Genomic DNA, 23,718 nt, shown 5'->3' with positions numbered 1-23,718 from the left:
TGTAAAGCAATCCAAGTCTGTGCCCTGAGGCTGGGAACCTGGTGAAACAGCCATAAGACTTATCCTGTTATTGCTCTGAAGGAATGTAAGTCACTGATTTTCCTCTCCTGGTCCTCCATAAGAGCAGTTTAGGGTGTTTCCAATGGAAAACATTTCATTGTCATAGACCCACTTTCAGTAATAGCAGAAGTAATGACAAAGGAGTGGGTTATCAGGTCCTGTTAGAGGCATTAGTGAAAGAAAGTGAAGTTGCTCAGTCGCACCTGACTCTGCAACCCCATGGACAGTAGGCTGCACCAAGCTCCTCCGTTCATGGGATTTTCAAGGCAAGAGTACTGGAGTGGTTTGCCATTTCCTTCTCCAGGGAATCTTCCCAACCCAGGGATCAAACCCAGGTCTCTCGCATTGTAGACAGAGGCTTTACCATCTGAGCCACTAGGGAAGTCCGTTAGAGGCATTAAGAGTATTTTAATAATACTCTTATTATTTAATCATAAGCAGGGTAAAGCAACGTTGCCTACAAGGGGGCAGGCTCCTGGTTGTAGGAGTTAGTAAGTAGCTTAAGAACATGATGAGGGGCAACAGACCAGATGTTCCATAAAAGTGGAGTGGTGATTTGATCCAGGGATATGTTTGTAACTTTAGGAGAAGTGTGGTAAGGGTTTGGGCCCAAACAGCCTGCAGGGCTAACTCCCAAAGTGGCAAATATTATCCCGGGAAGCCCAGTTGCCCTTGAAGGGATGACACCAACAGATGGACTTCTAACAAGCATTGTGTGCCTGTCACCCGCCCTAGCAGGTTCACTGAGAGATGCTGTTATTGAACAGTTGTAGGAAACATGGAAGATGAAGGCCTGAATATCTAAAGAGATTGGATATTATACAGTAATTCTCCCCCAAGGGCCAGCTATTTTCTGGTTGTCCCTCTGGAAGATTATAGGGGCAACATTGTGGGCCCAACAAGGCTTAGGAAAAGAGCATGAAACAGGAGGAAAGGGAGCAGGGCACAAGTTTTGAAAGAATGACAATGCCCACGGGCATAACATAAACCAATTAAAATCAAATGGGTCCAAGATGATAAGTCAAATTCAACTAAACCTTGATCCTCAATCTGTAAACTAAATGACACACCTAGAGGTGCCAGGACAGTTCCAAGGCGCTGTCAAAAGATTGAGAAGTGGAGTGGGTGGTTCCCCAATTGTTGGAATGATCCTCCTCATTAGCATATGAAATTACCCAGCTAGGGAAAACTAATCTCACCACATTCCATGGCCCTTGCACTCCCCTCTGTGATGGCCCACAGTCTCTTGGAGTGTGCCTCTCTTTGAATCTAAACAAATCCACCTCTTACCTATTGCTGTGTCTCTCACTAAATTTTTTCAATAAGACATCAAAAGCCTGAGCTTCATTAGGCCTGAAGTCAGGCACTGTGGGTTTTGGTCAGGCTCAAGCTCTGGGAGAAAGAAGGTGAACGATGGGAGGAAAAAGCAGTGGGAAAAACATTCCCAGGAATCCCCTTCATAACCTGCCAGAAAATCTGCTAAATACCTGACCTGTGCTCACAGTTTTCGTTGGCCTGATCATTGGCACAAAGAAGATTAAGGACAGAAGAACCCCCACCTGCTTGGGCAACAGCTACTAAGTAGCCCCTGCCAGAGTCCTTCAATTGCACCCACTGCTGCTCACCTGTTTGCCGGGATTTCAAGAAACAAGAAATGAGAGATTGTAAAGGAATTAAGATTTTGTTAGCCATATGTCCTTTCAGTCATAGAAGAGAGGACCTCCCACCTTAACCAGATATCTTCTGGTATCTGAAACTGAGCCACAGGAGCTTTCTGTCAAGTTTGTTTTTGCTGTCTTGGTTTCCAGCACGCTGGGCTTCCTGTCATTTCCACTGGGCCGGGTTTTCTTCACGTTCGTCTTCCACCATGGGAACTTTTGCACAGTTGGGCTTCTGTTGTGCTTGGCCTCTCCCTCATGGAGGCTGAGCCCAGGTTGTTTCAGCCAGGTTAAATCCGAGAAACAGCACCATATATGTCAAGGGAGTTTGTAATTTCCTTGGTTCTGTCTCACCACAGCAAAAATTTGAAGCGATGGATGGACCAGCGTTACAGCACAGTTTTATTTGTCAAGCAAAGGAAAATACATCCTTAGGCATGAAGGCAGGCCGACCCAAAAGAATCTGAAGAGAAGAGAGGCCAGAGGCCCAATTTTGGCTTCTCTTTTTATATGTTTTTCTCCTCTCCTTGAGCCTGCCCTGTGTAAATTGGGCTAGCCAGGAGGGCTGTTTTTTTCACCTGAGGTTCTCAATCTGGTTTTCGGACCTTCCTTTATTCTATTTTTGCAGGCTTTTTCTTTCTTTGTCTTTTAGCCACCGTTATTTTGGACTCCTTTTTCTTATTCTAACTACCTAACAATTCCATTTAATGCACAATTAAAGAAATAATATAAGACATGCAAATTATAAAAATTCAAGAATTGCATAACTTCAAAGTCGATGAAAAAAGAATTTTGTTTTAGCCATGTCTAGGTGGCAGATCTACTTATTCCAGGAAAACACATATCTACAGCAACTTCAGTATCTTGACTGCAATTTTTCTATTAAATGCACTGTTTTTGTTCTTGTTTTTTTTTTTTTTTTTTTTTTTTTGAGTAATTTTCCATGCCTATTGTGAAGTTATTTTACTCTTACCTATTTTTTACTATTTAAAATATCTTCACTTCCTTCCTTAATGTTATCCAAGCATTCATTATTTATTATTGTTAGCATCACTAATAAAAATTATTCCTAAAATCATTAGATATGACAAAATCCTGCCAAAAATTTTTAAAAGCTCAAGTAAATAATGTGCCATACTCTGAGGTTAATTTGGAATTGGATACTTTACAAAATGTTGAGGTAATGCAACATTTTTTAAAAAGGACATTACAGCAGAAATACTTATAATTTTAAAACCTATATGTAAGCAGGCAAGAATGTTTAAAAAATCTGGTAATATGGATGCAAGGTCCACACCATTATCAGCACAGAAATAGTGTGGATTCATGTGCTCTGGGGTATTTAATTCTCACACGCATACAGAAAGAATATAGACTCATATGCTCTCATATATTTCACTCCTCTGGAGAAAAATAAGCTTTGAATTATATAAATTTTGAATTGCAAGACTTCTTCAAGTATATTTCTTTAGCACAAAATGCAAATATTCTCTCTTCAATATTGTCAAAGTGTTAATTTTACAACATCCTCAAAGTGATACTGAAATCTACCAAAAATAAGTATATTTTAAGGGTTAGTTTGTAAAAACCAACTAGAAATAAAGTTTTCCCTGTAGTTTGTTTTGGCTTTATAAAATTTTATAAAATACAGTTGGTTTAGTTGTTCTTAAAATCAACAATTATTTATTACATCCTGCTTGATGTATGTTGCTGCTGCTGCTGCTGCTAAGTCGCTTCAGTCGTGTCGAACTCTGTGCGACCCCATAGATGGCAGCCCACCAGGCTTCCCCGTCCCTGGGATTCTCCAGGCAAGAACACTGGAGTGGGTTGCCATTTCCTTCTCCAATGCATGAAAGTGAAAAGTGAAAGTGAAGTCGTTCAGTCGCATGGGACTTTTAGCGACCTCATAGACTGCAGCCTACCAGGAGCCTCCTCCATCCATGGAATTTTCCAGGCAAGAGTACTGGAGTGGGTTGCCATTTATGAATGGTTTATTATATAGGTTCAAACGCTATAAACTTACATAAATGATGTAGAAACATTAACTTGTGGATACTTCATACTGTTTTTTAAGTCAAATATGGAATTTCTAATGGTGTCAGTTTCATAGCAGTTTTTGTTTGGAGGTTTTGTGTTGTTTCTATCAAATATGTAGGTGGTCAAACTTCCCTAGAGAGGAATGTTTCTTTAAGGTGTTACATGGAATGCTTAGAAATATGGATAATATGTATCAATTTTGTTGATATAAAATGTGCCAAGTGTGCTAAGATATTCAATTGTTCAACATGATAGAGTAATTAAAATGTTTATTATGATTATTAGTGCCTCAGTTTTCATTTTTAGTCTTTTTCCTTCTTATCACCTGTTCTAATCTATTCCTTTTATCCTACTTAGTTAATGTACAATATTTTATAATTTTTTTTAATCCTGAGAATTATTTAAACAATAAATTTCTCAATTAACAAGATGAAAAGCAGTTTTCACTTATTCTCAATAACTTAAGCACTATGCCAAGACACATAGCATTTGCTCTTTGATTATAGCTTTGAAAGTTATAAAGAGAATTGAACAAATTCAATTAGCTGGAAATATATAGCTTTTCTTTCTGCATTGCCTTCTCCATTCTTTCTATTACCCTTCCTGTTTCCTATCTTCCTTTGGGATACTCTCAAAACAGTTCAAAATCTTTAACACAGATAAATGTTGTGTCTTTATAGAAACACTTTGTACTGACTTGTGCTCAATTTTAGCAGTATTTTTCAACTTAAGAAATAAAACAGTGTTTATATTTAATGAAATAGCCATCAGAATAGAAAAAAAACAAAAACAAAAAAACACCCAGATTATGTCTGTGAGGCATTAGAAAAAAGCCAAACATCTTTAAAAGTTTGTGCTTCTGAGTTCAGACATGGCTCCATCTCAGCTCTTCCATTTTCCCTCTGTAGAAATTGGTGTGGGGCTTGGAAAAAGCAAACCAGTTCTTACCGCTGACTTTTTCCAACTCTGCAGAAGAAAGGGTTCAACTGGGAAGGAGAGTATTGATCCTCATTTCATCTGGGAGCTATATTTGGTCTGCTCTGGACCATGCATCTGGTTAGATAATGTAAGTGGGCTTCATCCAATTGGCTGAAAGTCTTAATAAGCAAAAACTGAGTTGCTTTTTTGTTTTGAAGGAAGAGAAATTCTTTCTCATGTTTGCAGCATTAGCTCCTGTCTGAAAGTTTCCAATCTACTGACATGTCCTTTGTCATTCTCCATAATCGCCTGATTCCTTGAAACAGATCTCTTTATTGTACATATAGTCACAGATACGGATGTAGATGGGGCTTCTCAGATGGCACTAATGGTAAAGAACCTGCCTGCCAATTCAGGAGACATAAGAGAAGTGGGTTTGATCCCTGGGTCGAGAAGACCCTCTGGAGGAGGGCAAAGCCACACACTCCAGTATTCTTGCCTGAAGAATGCCATTGACAGAAGAGCCTGGCAGGTTACAGTCCATAGGGTCGATAAGATTTGCACACGACTGAAGTGACAGCATGCGCGGATGTAGATGTCACAGATTCGGTTTCTCTGAAGAACCTTAACTAACACAGTGTTATTTACATGGTGCTCAGTAAAAGCATTCTTCTTTGCTAGAAAAATTACCTTCTTAATTTTTGCAATATACAAGGCATCATGTTTTTTAAGTAGAATGTAATCTTGTTAAAAGAATATAGTCACAAAACAGTACTGACACCTGTCTTAATATTTTTTCTCATAATACTAAGATTACATGATTTGATTTTAACTACAGTATATAATGATTCATATTATAACAATATGAATCAAGTCTGTGCTTTCACTTATTTTTGATCTATAGTACTTCTCCCTTACCTCACAACTCTAATTTTACTATGCTTTAAATTTTGATTTAGGTTCTCTGACATTTCTACTAGTTATATTTGCCCAACAGTTATTAAAATCATTCCTTTACCTTGAAAAGGGAAAAATAATTGGTTTTATCTTATCTGTCAAATTTAATAATTTCATAGTGTTATCTGGAGGGCTAAGACTAAGGATTTTTATTCTATGTTCCTGATCAGTAGGAATAATTGATGTCTTTATATCTGCCTTGAGTGTGAAAGAAAGGGAGTAGGGGAAAATATGGGACTTTGGGGAAACATCTGTATGGTTACGCTAGAAAAATCCTTATCACAAGCCCTGATCTCTGTTCTGAGCTCTAAACCTAGATCCGATTACTTGTATTTTTCCTTTTAAATGGCACTGCTATTCATACGGCGCTAGTGGTAAAGAACCTGCCTGACAATGCAGAAGACATAACAGATATGGGTTTGATTCCTGGATCAGGAAGATCTCCGGAGAAGGAAATGGCAATCCACTCCAATATTCTTGCCTGGAGAATCCCATGGACAGAGGAACCTGGTGGGCTACAGTCTATATGATCACAAAGAAGTTGGATACGACTAAGTTGGACAGCAACTTAGCACCCTTTCCATTCTTCTAATCATCTAAACCAGAAAAGATACTCATCTTAAATTCCTTTTTTCTCTATGTCCTTCATTCTAGTTGATACCGAGTCTTGAAAATTCTGCTTCCTAAATATTTATCTGTCCATCTTTCACACACAGCCTTGTGTCTGCTCCTATCACAGCACTTAGTTCAAGTTACTTTTTGACTCTTCCACCAAGCAATAAATCTCTTAAAACAGACATACACCTTTGTCTTTGCACAGCTAGTAGCTAAAACAGTGCATGATACTGAGCACGTTAACAGTATGTTTGTTCAGTGTATGGGCGTCCTTTATGAAGCCTTTTCATCCCCATCAAGATTAAGTCTAATTTAATTTCCACCTATCTGTGTTCTTGCTGCTGCTGCTGGTGCTGCTAAGTTGCTTCAGTCATGTCTGACTCTGTGCGACCCTAGAGACGGCAACCTACCAGGCTCCCCCATCCCTGGGGTTCTCTAGGCAAGAACACTGGAGTGGGTTGCCATTTCCTTCTCCAATGCATGAGAGTGAAAAGTGAAAGTGAAGTCGCTCAGTCATGTCCGACCCTCAGTGACCCCATGGACTGCAGCCTTCTAGGCTCCTCCGTCCATGGGATTTTCCAGGCAAGAGTACTGGAGTGGGGTGTCATTGCCTTCTCTGCTCTGTGTTCTTACTTCCTCCTAAACACTTGCTATCAATACCAGGGACTGAGGAACTTTTTGGCACTTATTCGTTAGCATGACTGTCTCACACTAGAACATGTTAGATTATTTATAGAAACCACATCCAAATCACTTCTGTATCACTTGTGCCCAGCACCATTCTAGATTTTTATTCTCTCAACACCAGTCCAATTACAGGAAAAAGGAACAATAATTTTCAAGGAAAGAAAGAATCAGGAAAGGTGTTTATGATCCAGATTCCAGATGCATTTGCAGGCACATAGAATGAATGCTTTTAATATTTATTGTTATTAACCTTACTCAGTGGTTCATGGGGTCGCAAAGAGTCAGACACAACTGAGCAACTGAACTGAACTGAACCTTACTCAGAATATATGCATGGGTGTTCTGGATCAGGAATATTAGTTATCATTATTGAAGTGTATACATGTAGAAAACAAGCTTATGGTTACCAAGGGGAAAGGAGAGGAGGGATAAAGTGGGAGACTGGGATTGAAATAAACACACTACTATATATAAAATAGATAACTAATAAGAACCTGCTGAATCGCATAGAGGATTCTATTCAACATTCTGTAATGTCCTATATGGGAATGGAATTTTTAACAGAGTGGATATATATGATTATGCATAACTGACTCACTTTGCTGTACAGCAGAAACTAACACATTATAAATCAACTATATTCCAATAACAATTTCTAAAAGATAGTTTAAAGTACTTATATAATTAAGCACAACGAAAATTTAAAGTTGGAAACAAGTTCCATTACTCCTATATTTAACACAATATGTAAGTTGTAATGAAAAACTAAATATGACATCAATAACAAGATAGAAAGGCAGATCTATGGGGTTAATTAGAAAACCTAGAAATAAATGCATGTGTGTATGCTAGTATGTTTTTAGCTTCTACATGGTAAGGAGAAGATGACTCAGTTAATGAATGATGCAAACCAACTATGTTTTAAGGGGAACTATGTGACAGTATCATAGTATTATATGATACTCTTTTTTTATTTTTATTTTTTGGAAACTTTTAAAATTCTTGTAGATTCACTTGCAGTGTTAAGAAGTAGTATGGAGAGATCCCTATACACTTTGTGGAGGTCCTCCCAAAGCAATATCTGGCAGAAGTATTGGAAAAAACACAACTAAGATATAGACTTTGATACATTCAAGATACAAAACATTTCCATCCCCACAGGATACCTCATATTGACATTTCATAGCCACATACCCACTTACCTCCAAAACTAAAAACCTTATTCCTTGACTGGTTAGATTTTGTTTGTATTTATTCATCGTGGAAAAAACGAAAATTATTTGTGAGCTGAGCCTGCATGTAAATTACAGACAGAAGTTGATAAGGTAAAAGGAAAACTTGAAGAAAAGTTAAATAGAGTTAAAAAGTTGTTTCAGATAAGATTTTAGAAAAAAATAGAGATTCTACAAATTGTCAACATTTGCTGGATCACTGAAAAAGCAAAAGAGTTCCAAAAAAACATTTATTTCTGCTTTATTGACTATGCTAAAGCCTTTGACTGTGTGGATCACAATAAACTGTGGAAAATTCTGAAAGAGATGGGAATACCAGACCACCTGACCTGACTCTGGAGAAACCTGTATGAAGGATAGGAAGCGACAGTTAGAACTGGACATGGAACAACAAACTGGTTCCAAATAGGAAAAGGAGTACGTCAAAGCTGTATATTGTCACCCTGCTTATTTAAATTTTATGCAGAGTACATCATGAGAAATGCTGGGCTGGAAGAAGCACAAGCTAGAATCAAGATTGCCGGGAAAAATATCAATAACCTCAGATATGCAGATGATGTCACCCTTTGGCAGAAAGTGAAGAGGAACTAAAGAGCCTCTTGATGACAGTGAAAGAAGAGCATGAAAAAGTTGGCTTAAAGCTCAACATTCAGAAAACAAAGATCATGGCATCCGGTCCCATCACTTCATGGCAAGCAGATGTGGAAACAGTGGAAACAGTGGCTGACTTTATTTTTCTGGGCTCCAAAATCACTGCAGATGGTGACTGCAGCCATGAAATTAGAAGACTCTTACTCCTTAAAAGGAAAGGAAACCTAGACAGGAAAGTAAACCTAGACTGCATATTAAAAAGCAGAGACATTACTTTACCAACAAAGGTCCATCTAGTCAAAGCTGTGGTTTTCCAGTAGTTATGTATGGATGTGAGAGTTGGACTATAAAGAAAGCTGAGCACCGAAGAATTCATGCTTTGAACTGTGGTGCTGGAGAAGACTCTTGAGAGTCCCTTGGACTGCAAGGAGATCTAACCATCCTAAAGGAAATCCTGGGTGTTCAATGGAAGGACTGATGTTGAAGCTGAAACTCCAATATTTTGGCCACCTGATGTGAAGAGCTGACTCATTTGAAAAAACCTTGATGTTGGGAAAAATTGATGGCAGGAGGAGAAGGGGACGACAGAGAATGAGATGGTTAGATGGCATCACCGACTCAATGGACATGAGTTTGGGTAAACTCTTAGAGTTGGTGATGGACAGGGAGGCCTGGTGTGCTGCGGTACATGGGGTCGCAAAGAGTCTGACAAAACTGAGACTGAACTGAAATGAATAATCTATATCCATATAGATATATTTGTGCTTAGTCACTCAGTCATGTCTGACTTTTTGTGACCCTATGGACTGTTGCCCACCAGGCTCCTCTGTTTGTGAGTTTCTCCAGGCAAGAATACTGGAGTGGGTTGCTGTTTCCTTCTTCGGGAGATAGATTTGTATACACAGACATACTTACCTATATACCTATATACCTATATACATACATAAAGAGAGATACACATGCATATGTGTATGCATACATACATAACACATAAATAATAGATAATAGATATCCTTCCATGGCTTTGTAAAATATGCATTTATTTTTGGCTGTGTTGGGTCTTAATTGAAGTAGACAGGATCTTTTTTATGGTGCCTGGACTCTCTAATTATACTGAGGGCTCAGTAATTGCAGCACTTAGTTGCCTCACAGTATGTGGCATCTTAGTTCTTGGACCAGGGATTTTACTCAAGTCCCCTGCACTGGGAAACAGATTCTTAACCTCTGGAACACCAGGGAAGTCCCTCCCATGGCTTCTTTAAGTTATTGCCTCAAAGAATCACTTGGGAAGATGCACAAGGAATTAAGTAGATGTGGACAAATAGCATTGCATGTGTGTTTGCTCTGATGCATAAATTTTTTTGCAGTTAAATTTTTAGAGCACAGAAGCTTTAAGCTTACAATTGCTTTGTCAATCCTCATGTTTTAACTTGGTTAACAATAATACCATGAAAATTTAGAGAAATAAATTATAGTCTTTGGGGAAAAGGCCAGGGTTTACAGAAATACATAAAATAAATCTTAAAGTTAACATTAAAAATGTGAGAGAATATTCTTCTCTGCTTTCATAATTTTACCTCTTGTCTGTTTCTGTTGACTTTCCTGGTGGCTGAAATGGTAAAGAATCAGCCTCCAATGCAGGAGACCCAGGTTCAGTCCCTGGATTGGGAAGATTCCTTCTGTTATTCATTCTTTTCTTGTTTTCTTTTTAGTTTCTCTTTGAAAATCCAGACTGCAAAGGAATATTTCTAAATCATCCCACTTATTTTTTTAAATGGAAAACATATTAATTTTCAGTTAAAACTATAATATTTTAATAATAACACAACTATAAAATAACTACCTTCATCATTCACTGATAATATCATACATACATATATGTGTGTGTGTATATATATATATATATATATATATATAACATTTTGTTTACTCTTCTGAGTCTCTTTTCAGATGTTGACATAATACTCTCGTATTATAATATCAAACACACACATACACACATCTGTCCAAACACCTAGCTGGAAAGTAGATCTGACATACTGAACATGTAGGCAAGAGCTCAAAGCTGTTTTCTTGTTTTAGAAATGCCTTCAAATTGATGTGCACAACATCCTCAAAAAAAAAAAAAAAGTTTCTGAATCCATGACCTGTTCTTCAAATGTATGCTTGAAAGGAACTTATTCTGATGTGATATGTAAGTGCTACATTATATGAAGTCATGGAAAGATACCCCATCACAGACTCTAGAGCATAAGTGTAGTAAAAGAATTTATTCAACTTTTTTCACAGTCATCTTTGATTCTTATCTCTTTGATTCATACTCTTAAGATACAATTTGGTAATGGAAAAACTTAGTTTAAGTACATGTTTGATGTAATTTCCATTGTTAAGATATTGTGTAGGCTTTCTACTGATGCATCCTTATCAATGAAAACGGCCAGCTCTTGGAGATGAGAGCAGGTGCCCAAAATAGACCTTTTCTGTGCAAAATCTATTTGCATACATTTTTGTGTTCAAAGCTACAGTACTTGCAGAAGTTTAGGAATGTCATTATCAATACTATTTCTTATAGTTTTAGGAAAGAAGAGATTTTGAAGATATATTTTTAACAATAATCTGGAAACCACATGGCAGAGTTTTCTCCCCTGCACAGCACCCCAAGCATCCACATGCAGACTGTCAATCAAAAATAACTGCAATCACTCTTACCTAGAGAAGGAAATATTCAAATTTGCAGATAAAAATATGGTTTAAAAAAGTATTTTTTATATTAACACAACTAAGAAGTGATGAAGCTAGGAAAAAAAATGTCTTTGCAAATTCAAGCAGCTATTCATTTCTCTACAACACAGGCAAAAACAAAATTCCATAGGAGTGATCTAAAGAGACAGTTGAGTGAGGACATGTGAGCTGGAACTTAAAATGCCAAAGAAATCACAACTAATAATTTGACTGGAAAGGGGAGGGTGGATATCTCATGTAGAAATAAAACTTATCAATGCCATTGAACAGAATAATTGGAATATTGTCTGATCTTGAGTCCGATTTTTACTTCGGCCAAGAGAATTTAAATAAGAGCTCTGTTTCTAGTTTGGACCTGCATATGAGCAACATTAATAGTACTCAGTTGCATAGATAGCATCTGATATTCTATACAATCTAGGGGCTGTATAGATAGCATTCTTCTAAACTATCAACTTTTCTTAAAGTACTGAGAAGATATATGCAATAACATCATTTGTTTCCTTTATATATCCATGAAATCTAAAGCTATTAATCATTTAATACATGCCAACCACCGGGCTATGTGTTGGTACAGAGGAGTGAACAAGATTTTATCCTTGTTGTCACTGAGCTATTGTTTGTGTGTGTTAGCATGTATATGTTTCTGCATACCAACATTCTCTCTGTTTACTGAGGGTGTGAAGAGAGGTGAAAATATGTAATTTTAAGTCAGAAAGGGAAAAATTATATAGAGAGAGTCATTTTTTTTTCTGTTTAACTTGCAAGTTTTTTTATTATGATCTCTCATTAAGAGCTCATTAACCACATTCTTAATCTGGTTCTGTTTACTACTTTTTGCCTTCACAAATTCTCCTAAAGTTATAAAGAATAAAAATATATAAGTATGCATTGAAGATTATGGAGTTTTTACAGAACAGTGGGGTCAATGTTTCAGCTTGTCTGGCATCTCTCAGTATCTCATCCAGAACAGAATGACAACAGTACAGCCTCTTGTTACTGGGAAAATATTTAAATGTTAGGCAAGTAAATGACATGACCACTAATGTCTTTAAAGGTAATTCTCCATAGTGGCTATAGAGAACAGTGTGGAGATTCCTTAAAAACTGGAAATAGACCTGCCTTATGATCCAGCAATCCCACTGCTGGACATACACACTGAGGAAACCAGAAGGGAAAGAGACATGTGTACCCCAATGTTCATCGCAGCACTGTTTATAATAGCCAGGACATGGAAGCAACCTAGATGTCCATCAGCAGATGAATGGATAAGAAAGCTGTGGTACATATACACAATGGAGTATTATTCAGCCATTAAAAAGAATACATTTGAATCAGTTCTAATGAGGTGGATGAAACTGGAGCCTATTATACAGAGTGAAGTAAGCCAGAAAGAAAAACACCAATACAGTATACTAACGCATATATATGGAATTTAGAAAGATGGTAACAATAACCCTGTGTATGAGACAGTAAAAGAGATACTGATGTATAGAACAGTCTTATGGACTCTGTGGGAGAGGGAGAGGGTGGGAAGATTTGGGAGAATGGCATTGAAACATGTAAAATATCATGTATGAAACGAGTTGCCAGTCCAGGTTCGAAGCACGATACTGGATGCTTGGGGCTGGTGCCCTGGGACGACCCAGAGCGATGGAATGGGGAGGGAGGAGGGAGGAGGGTTCAGGATGGGGAACACATGTATACATGTGGCGGATTCATTTTGATATTTGGCAAAACTAATACAGTTATGTAAAGCTTAAAAATAAAATAAAATTTAAAAAAAATTAAAAAAAAAAGGTAATTCTGTGGCCATGTGTCCTAGAGATTCATCAGATCGAAGAATGACACACAAGTTTAAATTGTGAAGTATCATAAAAATATAAAGGGGATCATTTGAGAGTCAAGTTGAGAGCTTGTCTAGGCAGTAGAGTTGTGTCAAGAGACAGAAAGACCATCTGATGTTGTCATTTTGCAAAAAAATCTAGATGTCAAAAGCAGTACAGATAAGGAATTGAGTTAAAGTGTTTTGTATTAGCTACTTTGTTTTTGTCTCATGCATGCAGTGTGCCAAAATGCTTCCTGCGGTCCATGCAAGATTTACATTCATGGAAGCCAAGGCAGGAAAAATTGTCAAGAAAGAGTCAATTAGGTCACACATTCCAAAAAGACCAGGTCAGTGCACTGAATAAAGCCTGTTAGACATAACAATTACACTATTATCAATGACCTTTTAAGAAAAAAATTGTAACAGAATCATGACAACAAACCTTGTTTTTGCTACCTCCCACCTGTGATTATCTCATTTTCTTCCAGCCACCATTGGTTTTTGGAACATAATAGAATTCAGAAAGGATTGTTTAATGAGTGAATAATGATCAAAATAAGAAAGAATTAAGAATTAGGATGGATATTAGGGAAATGAATGCAGCCTGCCAATGCAGGAGAGGCAAGAGTCGTTGGTTTTATCCCTGGATCAGGAAGATCACCTGGAGAAGGAAATGGCCACTCCAGTATTCTTGCCCGGGAAATCCCATGGGTAGAGTAGCCTGGCAGGTTTCAGCCTATGGGGCCGCCAAGAGTCGAACAATCTCTAGAACAATTTAGTAAATAAAGGTGTGATTAACTTGAAAGTATAGATAGGACTTATAGCTTTTAGGTTAAGGAAAAGTTGTTTTGGAGACTAGAAAAACTTGACTATAAAATAGCCAGAGAAGAAAGTGTGATTGGAAGGAATTTGGGGAGAGATACAGTGTGAGAGAAAGGAGGAAAGAACTGAATGGAGGGCACGGTATATATACATGGAGATGACCTTAAGCAAAGACAAAAAGTCTCTCTCATTTTTAAAAAGACAGTTTTTAGAACAGTTTTAGGTTCTTGGCAAAATTTAAAAGAAGCTACAGAGGTTTCTGTACCCCCAGCCTCCACACATGAAGAGCCTCCTCTGTTATCAATATCACTTACCAGAGAAGTATATTTGTCACTATTGATGAACATCCTAACCACCTACAATCTGTAGTTTGTCTTAAGGCTCATTCTTGGTGTTGTACATTCTGTGGGTTTGGACAAAATTCTAATGACATGCACCCATGATTCCAGTATTGTACAGAGTATTTTCACTGCCCTAAACATCCTGTGTGCTCCATTCTCTTTTTTATTTCCAGTGTTATACTGAATACAAAGGAGTAAAGAAATAAGCTTTCCAAAAAGCTTTTAAATATTTTTGACATTTTTTTAGTCAAAAAGCAGACTTAGTTTCAAGGTAATCAGGCCAATCAGACCTCAGAGCCATGTACCCAGGGAGATTGGTAAATTTCTCTTAAGGGAAATTTTTAATGACAAGACAGATAGCCATCAGATAGACTCCATTTGTTTCGATTGCTTCTGCACGGTTGGAAAAGGTGACTTTGAAATGGCTCCCAGACCTACATTTTTATGATTCACTGATTCATTTAAGCAGTCAGTACTAACTATAGAATAATAATTCAAGCAAGTCATAAAATTTTGGTCCCCAGGTTGCAACCAATTTATGTGAAGTCTAATGACTCAAACAAATAGCTTTTATTATAATTATGAACATACATGTTATAAAACTAGACAGTATAAACTGTTATACTTTATTTTAACATAAATATCACATTCTCAGTTCTCATCCAGTAAGACTACATGTGCTTTCTAATCATTTGCTGACTCTGCCAGAGCTCTCAAATAGTGTACAACATTGATGAATTAGTGTTTCTAGTATATGCTAAAATGTTATAAATAGAATTGGTATATAATACATTATTTGATGGTTATTTCAATTTCGTGTGCAATACCTATCACATTTGTGTTTGTTGTTTAATAGTTCCTTTCCTTACTTAAATGTGTAAGCAATCATAAAAAAGTATTTATATAGAGGCTGCGCTAATTTCTGGTTTATTAAAAAGTAGAGATGTGTCATTGATTTAGTTTTGCTAGCAATTTTCAAGGCTGAAACAATAATTACCTCTATTATCTTATAGTGTTGATGAAAAAAACAATATCTTGATTTATTATTCTTTTTTTAACTTTTTACTTTATACTGGTGTACAGTTGATTAACAATGTTGTGTTAGTTTCAGTTGTAGAGTGATTCAGTTATTCCTATACATGTTCATTATTCATAAGTACTTTAGGTCAATTGATCCAGCATGACTACTTATAATATAAAATAGACACACAGTACGTCTTATTGCCTAACAACTTAAATCTATAATAACATGCTCATGGTAATAATTTTCAATATAGATGTGAAAGACAAAGATAATTATCACTGTCAGCAAATTTTATATACATGTTCAAAAATTCATGTATTTTAAGGTTATAAATATCATGAAATGACAAATCAATAGCAACAATTTTTCCCCTAGTTTACGCTAAAATACTTGTGTCCAAACCTGCATTATGCAGATAGCTGTTACAGTATTATGCAGTATTATATTGGAGACAGAGATGAGAAACATAATAAAATGGTACATTTTAAATTTATGTTCCTATTTGAAGTTTTCTCTGACTGATCCCTGAATAATCTATTTAGTTCTATTTCATGATTATTGATATCACTCTATCTTGTTTCCTCTGCTAATTGGATTTTAATCCCTGGGAAAACTCAGAGGTTGTCTCTTTTTTCTGTAAATCTTCAGACCTTGCTTTCAGTTCAGTTCAATTGCTCAGTCGTGTCTGACTCTTTGCGAACCCATGAATTGCAGCATGCCAGGTCTCCCTGTCCATCACCAACTCCTGGAGTTCACGCAAACTCATGTCCATCGAGTCAGTGATGCCATCCAGCCATCTCATCCTCTGTCGTCCCTTTCTCCTCCTGCCCCCAATCCCTCCCAGCATCAGAGTCTTTTCCAATGAGTCAACTCTTCGCATGAGGTGGCCAAAGTATATTGGAGTTTCAGATTTAGCATCAGTCCTTCCAGAGAACACCCAGGACTGATCTCCTTTAGGATGGACCTGTTGGATCTCCTTGCAGTCCAAGGGACTCTCAAGAGTCTTCTCCAACACCGCAGTTCAAAAGCATCAATTCTCCAGCTTTACCTCACTCATAACTTGTTGTTTTTCACTTTCAATTAGATCCCCTGGTCAGTCTAATGTGGTAATAATACACAATGTTAAAAGAATCAATCACTACAAAACAATAAAAATAAAAAGTGAAACAAAGTCTATTATTTTAGTGGACTCCACAAAGTAACCATTTTTGCCTATTTTGGGTATAAGTTCTTCTGAAAGTTAAACTCATAACTCCAATATTCTTTTCTCTTGAGGCAATATTTGTGGACTTTGCTTAGAAAGATGAAGATGACTATATTTTTTCATTTGTACAATTGGTTAGAGGTGGGGGAGAACAAAACAAAAAAAATCAGAATGATGGATAACTAATAAAAAAGCAAAATTTTAAATAGAACTTTATTTAGGAAAATATCCAATGTTTTAAGAATAAAGAGGGTTCCTGCAGAGGATATAGAAATTGGCAGGAGGATATAGCTCTCCTTCTTACAAAAACAAACTGGAAATTTTCCAAATTAAATTGGACTGAGCAACTGAACAGCAGCAACAATTTGATAGCGAGTTGACATCATTGTTTAGAAACCGATAATTCAACTTAAAAGTAATAAACATTTATTTAGTGCTTATTATATATCAGGTATCAATTTAGGCTCACTCAGTTCAGTTGCTCAGTCATGTCCAACTCTTTGCAACCCCATGGACTGCAGCACGTCAAGCTTCCATGTCCTTCACTGTATCCTGGAGTTTGCCCAAACTCATGTCCATGGAATAAACAATGCCATCCAACCACCTCATCCTCTGCCATCCCCTTCTCCTCCTGTCTTCTTTCTTTCCAAGAATCAGGGTCTTTCCCAATGAGTTAGCTCCCCATATCAGATGCAAAGTATTGGAGCTTCAGCTTCAGCATCAGTCCTCCCAATGAATATTCAGGGTAAATTTCCATTAGGATTGACTGGTTTGATATCTTTACTGTCCAAGGGACTCTCAAGAGTTGAGCACCACAGTTTGAAAGCACCAATTCTTTGGTGTTTAGATTTCGGGACTCTTAAGAGTTGAGCACCACAGTTTGAAAGCATCAATTCTTTGGTGTTTAGGCTTCTTTATGGTCCAACTCTCATATCCATATGTGACTACTGGAAAAACCATAGCTTTGACTATATCACCTTTGTCAGCAAAGTGATGTCTCTCCTTTTTAAGACACTGTCTAGGTTTGTCATTGCTTTTCTTCCAAGGAGCATGTATCTTTTAATTTCATGCCTGCAGTCAAATAGGACATCTCAAACTCAACATGTCTAAAGATGAGATGAAGTCACTCCCCCTGCCAACACAAGCAGACAAAAACTTTTCCATGTTCATCCTTTCCCATAACATTGACTTCTTGCAAATCTAGTCTTCCACTTACTCAGATCAAAAACTTTGATAAAAAACTTGATACACTGGTACTATATACACTCTAGACTAGGAAACATGCTAGTATCAGAAAATACTGTTGAAATCTATTCATTGCAACCACAAAATACATTCAGAACCTGAGTACTTTTATTCACATCCACTATAAATTCCCTATTGTAAAAAACAGTTCTATCTTGTCTGGATTACAGTTATACTTTATATTTGGCCTGCCAATTCTATTTGATTTTCCCCAACCACTGTATTCTCAACTAAGCAGTTCAGTGATTTTTTAAAAACATTATTAGATGGTAAAGAATCTGTCTGCAAAGTGGAAGACCTGGGTTCAGTCCCTGGGTTGGGAAGATCCCCTGGAGGAGGGCATGGCAACCCACTCTAGGATTCTTGCCTGGAGAATCCCCATGACTATAGGAGCCTGGTGGGCTACGATGCATGGGATCACCAAGAGTCAGACATGATAGCAATTAAGCACACACAGCACAGACTCATGTCACTCCTCCAATAAATTTTGGGAAAAGCTCTCAAATTTACTCAGAGTAAAAGCTAAAGTCCACAATAATGTTTAAGAACCTTGATTATAACTTCTCTCTGAAATTACCTGCTAAAATTCTTTTAGTCACTGCATTCCAAGTGAGGCAGAAATTACTAGGCAGTGTAGTACTCTGATACCTGGGTCTTGTTTTCAGTAAACATTCCCCTCCATTGTCCTGACTTACTGGAATGTGTCCTTGGTCTGATAAATTTTCAGCACTCAGATCCAGGGAAGGGCAGTAATTAACTTCTGTTCCATGTGCCTGAGGGAAAAACAACTGGTGATCATTAATCTTAAGCCCATACATCTGGTCCATGGTATAATGACCAGGGGGCATGAAAAAGGGTGGTGACTTAATCCAAGGATCAAGGAAAGCCATAAAGATGTTAAGTATCTTGACCTTTAAACTGATTGGTTAGAAATAACCTGATTTAAAGGGAAAATGAAAGTCACTTAGTCATGTCCAACGTTTTGTGACCCCCATGGGCTATACAGTCCATGTAATTCTCCAAACCAGAATACTGGAGTGGGTAGCCTTTCCCTTCTCCAGGGGATCTTCCTGACCCAGGAATTGAGCCAGCATCTCCGGCATTGCAGGCAGATTCTTTAGCAGCTGAGCCACCAGGGAAGATAACCTGATTTAAGGAAGGATTTAAAAAGGATTAAGGATTTAAAAAGTGCTGTAAGCCCCACCTTTCAGGGACCCTTTATCCCCTCTCAGTGTCTATGCTGAGAGCTTTGTACTTTTCTCTTCTTTAATAAATCTTATTTGCTTGCTACCAAGGGTGTTTGCATGTTCCTGGATTCCATTCTTTGGCCCCATGGACAAGAACTCAGATTCCCATCTCACAAGCACACAGGCCTTCATGGTCTGTCAATATGCCTAGCTAGTTCTTACCTTTCAGCCTTGACCTGGCTATTCCCTAACCTCTATAAACATCTCTTCCCACAGATGTTTCCAGGTTTAAATTCCCTATCTCCTTCAAGTATTTGTTCAAAGTACATCTTTATTCTCAAAGTGGATTTCTATGCTCAACAGATAAGAGTATCAACCCACTCCTCTCTCCAAGCCTAGTTCTCCAGATTCCTCTTATCCTGTAGTACATATCACTTCAGTTCAGTTCAGTCACTCAGCCCTGTCTGACTCTTTGCGACCCCATGAACTGCAGAACCCCAGGCCTCCCTGTTCATCACCAACTCCCAGAGTCCACCCAAACCCATGTCCATTGAGTCGGTGATGAAATCAAACCATCTCATCCTCTGTCATCCCCTTCTCCTCCTGACCTCAATTTTTCCCAACATCAGGCACTTTTCAAATGAGTCAGATCTTCGCATCAGGTGGCCAAAATATTGGAGTTTCAGCTTCAACCTCAGTCCTTCCAATGAACACCCAGGACTGATCTGCTTTACAATGGAATGGTTGGATCTCCTTGCAATCCAAGGTACTCTCAAGAGTCTTCTCCAATATCACAGTTTAAAAGCATCAATTCTTCTGCACTCAGTTTTATAGTCCAAATCCTCAGCCATACATGACCACTGGAAAAACCATAGCCTTGACTAGACAGACCTTTGTTGGCGAAGTAATGTCTCTGCTTTTGAATATGCTAAGTTGGTCATAACTTTCCTTCCAAGGAGAAAGCGTCTTTTAATTTCATGGCTGCAATCCCCATCTGAAGTGATTTTGGAGCCCAGAAAAATAAAGTCTGACACTGTTTCCACTGTTTCCCCATCTATTTGCCCTGAAGTGATGGGACCAGATAGCATGATCTTAGTTTTCTGAATGTTGAGTTTTAAGCCAACTTTTTTACTCTCCTCTTTCACCTTCATCAAGAGGCTCTTTAGTTCTTCTTCACTTTCTGCCATAAGGGTGGTGTCATCTGCATATCTGAGGTTATTGATATTTCTCCCAGCAATCTTGATTCCAGCTTGTGCTTCTTCCAGCCCAGCATTTCTCATGAGGTCCTCTGCATAAAATTTAAATAAGCAGGGTGACAATATACAGCCTTGACATGCTCCTTTTCCTATTTGAAACCAGTCTGTTCTTTCATGTCCAGTTGCTTCCTGACCTGCATACAGATTTCTCAAGAGGCAGGTCAGGTGGTCTGGTATTCCCATCTCTTTCAGAATTTTCCACAGTTTATTGTGATCCACACAGTCAAAGCCTTTGGCATAGTCAATAAAACAGAAGTAGATGCTTTTCTGGAATTCTCTTGCTTTTTCCATGATCCAGTGGATGTTGGCAATTTGATCTCTGGTTCCTCTGCCTTTTCTAAAACCAGCTTGAACATTTAGAAGTTCACAGATCAAGTATTGCTGAAGCCTGGCTTGGAGAATTTTAAGCCTCACTTTACTAGCATGTGAGATGAGTGCAATTGTGCGGTAGTTTGAGCATTCTTTGGCATTGCTTTTCTTTGGGATTGGAATGAAAACTGACCTTTTCCAGTCCTGTGGTCACTGCTGAGTTTTCCAAATTTGCTGGCATATTGAGTGCAGCACTTTCACAGCATCATCTTCCAGGATTTGATATAGCTCAACTGGAATTCCATCACCTCCACTGGCTTTGTACATAGTGATGCTTCCTAAGGCCCACTTGACATCACATTCCAGGATGTCTGGCTATAGATGAGTGATCACACCATTGTTATTATCTGGATCGTGAAGTTTTTTTTTTTTTTTTTTTTTTGGTACAGTTCTTGTGTGTATTCTTGCCACCACTTCTTAATATCTTCTGCTTCTGTTAGGTCACTACCATTTCTGTTGTTTATTGAGCCCATCTTTGTATGAAATGTTCACTTGGTATCTCTAACTTTCTTGAAGAGATCTCTAGTCTTTCCCATTCTTTTGTTTTCCTTTATTTCTTTGCATTGATCACTGAGGAAGGCTTTCTTATCTCTCCTTGCTATTCTTTGAAACACTACATTCAAATGGGTATATCTTTCCTTTTCTCCTTTTCTTTTTGCTTCCCTTCTTTTCACAGCTATTTTTAAGGCCTCCTCAGACAGCCATTTTGCTTTTTTGAATTTCTTCTTCTTAGGGATGGTTTTGCTCCCTGTCTCCTGTACAATGTCATGAACCTCCATCAATAGTTCATCAGGCACTCTGTCTATCAGATCTAGTCCCTTAAATCTATTTTCACTTGCATTGTATAGTCATAAGGGATTAGATTTAGGTCATACCTGAATAGTCTAGTGGTTTTGTCCACTTTCTTCAATTTCAGTCTGAATTTGGCAATAAGGAGTTCATGATCTGAGCTATAGTCAGCTCCCGGTCTTGTTTTTGCTGACTGTATAGAGCTTCTCCATCTTTGGCTGCAAAGAATATAATCAGTCTGATTTCCCCGTTGACCATCTGGTGATGTCCATGTGTAGAGTCTTCTCTTGTGTTGTTGGAATAGGGTGTTTGCTATGACCAATGCATTCTCTTGGCAGAACTCTATGAGCCTTTGCCCTGCTTCATTCTGTACTCCATGGCCAAATTTGCCTGTTACTCCAGGTGTTTCTTGACTTCCTACTTTTGCATTCCATTCCCCTATAATGAAAAGGATATCTTTTTTGGGTGTTAGTTCTTGAAGGTCTTGTAGGTCTTCATAGAACTGTTCAACTTCAGCTTCTTCAGTGATATTGGTCTGGGCATTAGACTTGTATTACCATGATATTGAATGGTTTGCCTTGGAAATGAGCAAAGATCATTCTATCATTTTTGGATTGCATCCAAGTACTGTATTTCAGACCCTTTTGTTGACCATGATGGCAACTCCATTTCTTCTAAGGGATTCCTGCCCACAGTAGTAGATATAATGGTCATCTGAGTTAAATTCACCCATTCCAGTCCATCTTAGTTCATTGATTCCTAGAATGTTGACATTCACTCTTGTCATCTCCTATTTGACTACTTCCAATTTGCTTTGATTCATGGACCTAATATTCCAGGTTTCTATGCAATATTGCTCTTTACAGTATTGAACCTTGCTTCTATCACCAGTCCCATCCACAACTCGGTGTTTTTTTGCTTTGGCTCCATCTCTTCATTCTTTCTGGAGTCATTTCTCCACTGATCTCCAGTAGCTTATTGGGCACCTACCGACCTGGGGAGTTCATCTTTCAGTGTCCTATCATTTTGCCTTTTCATACTGTTCATGGGGTTCTCAAGGCAAGAATACTGAAGTGGTTTGCCATTCCCTTCTCCAGTGGACCACATAAAGTCAAATCTCTTCACCATGACCCTTCCATCTTGAGTGGCCCCACATGGCATGGCTTAATTTCATTGAGTGAGACAAGGCTGTTTCATTGAGTGAGACAGACACGCTGTCTGCATGATCAAATTGGCTAGTTGTCTGTGATTGTTGTCTCAATCTGTCTTCCCTCTGATGCCCTCTCTCAATGCCTACTGTCTTACTTGGGTTTCTCTTACCTTGGATGTGGGGTGTTTCTTCACAGCTCTGTACATTTTTTCATAACACTTAGCTTCTAACATCAGGTCAGGTCAGTTCAGTCACTCAATCGTGTCCGACTCTTTGCGACCCCATGAATTGCAGCACGCCAGGCCTCCCTGTTCATTACAAACTCCCGGAGTTCACTCAGACTCACGTCCATTGAGTCAGCGATGACATCCAGCCATCTCATCCTCTGTCATCCCCTTCTCCTCCTGCCCCCAATCCCTCCCAGCATCAGAGTCTTTTCCAAGGAGTCAACTCTTCGCATGAGGTGGCCAAAGTACTGGAATTTCAGCTTTAGCATCATTCCTTCCAAAAAAATCCCAGGGCTGATCTTCAGAATGGACTCGTTGGATGGATTCTCAAGAGTCTTCCTTCTCCAACAACACAGTTCAAAAGCATCAATTCTTTGGCGCTCAGCTTTCTTCACAGTCCAACTCTTACATCCATAGATGACCACAGGAAAAAACCATAGCCTTGACTAGCCAGACCTTTGTTGGCAAAGTAATGTCTCTGCTTTTGAATATGCTATCTAGGTTGGTCATAACTTTCCTTCCAAGGAGTAAGTGTCTTTTAATTTCATGGCTGCAGTCACCATCTGCAGTGATTTTGGAGCCCCCCAAAATAAAGTCTGACACTGTTTCCACTGTTTCCCCATCTATTTCCCATGAAGTGATGGCACCGGATGCCATGATCTTCGTTTTCTGAATGTTGAGCTTTAAGCCAACTTTTTCACTCTCCACTTTCACTTTCATCAAGAGGCTTTTGAGTTCCTCTTCACTTTCTGCCATAAGGGTGGTGTCATCTGCATATC

The sequence above is a fragment of the Bubalus bubalis genome, chromosome 7 (genome assembly GCF_019923935.1).
Source record: "Bubalus bubalis isolate 160015118507 breed Murrah chromosome 7, NDDB_SH_1, whole genome shotgun sequence".
Taxonomy (NCBI): Eukaryota; Metazoa; Chordata; class Mammalia; order Artiodactyla; family Bovidae; genus Bubalus; species Bubalus bubalis.
Note: the sequence above shows the minus strand (reverse complement) of the source record.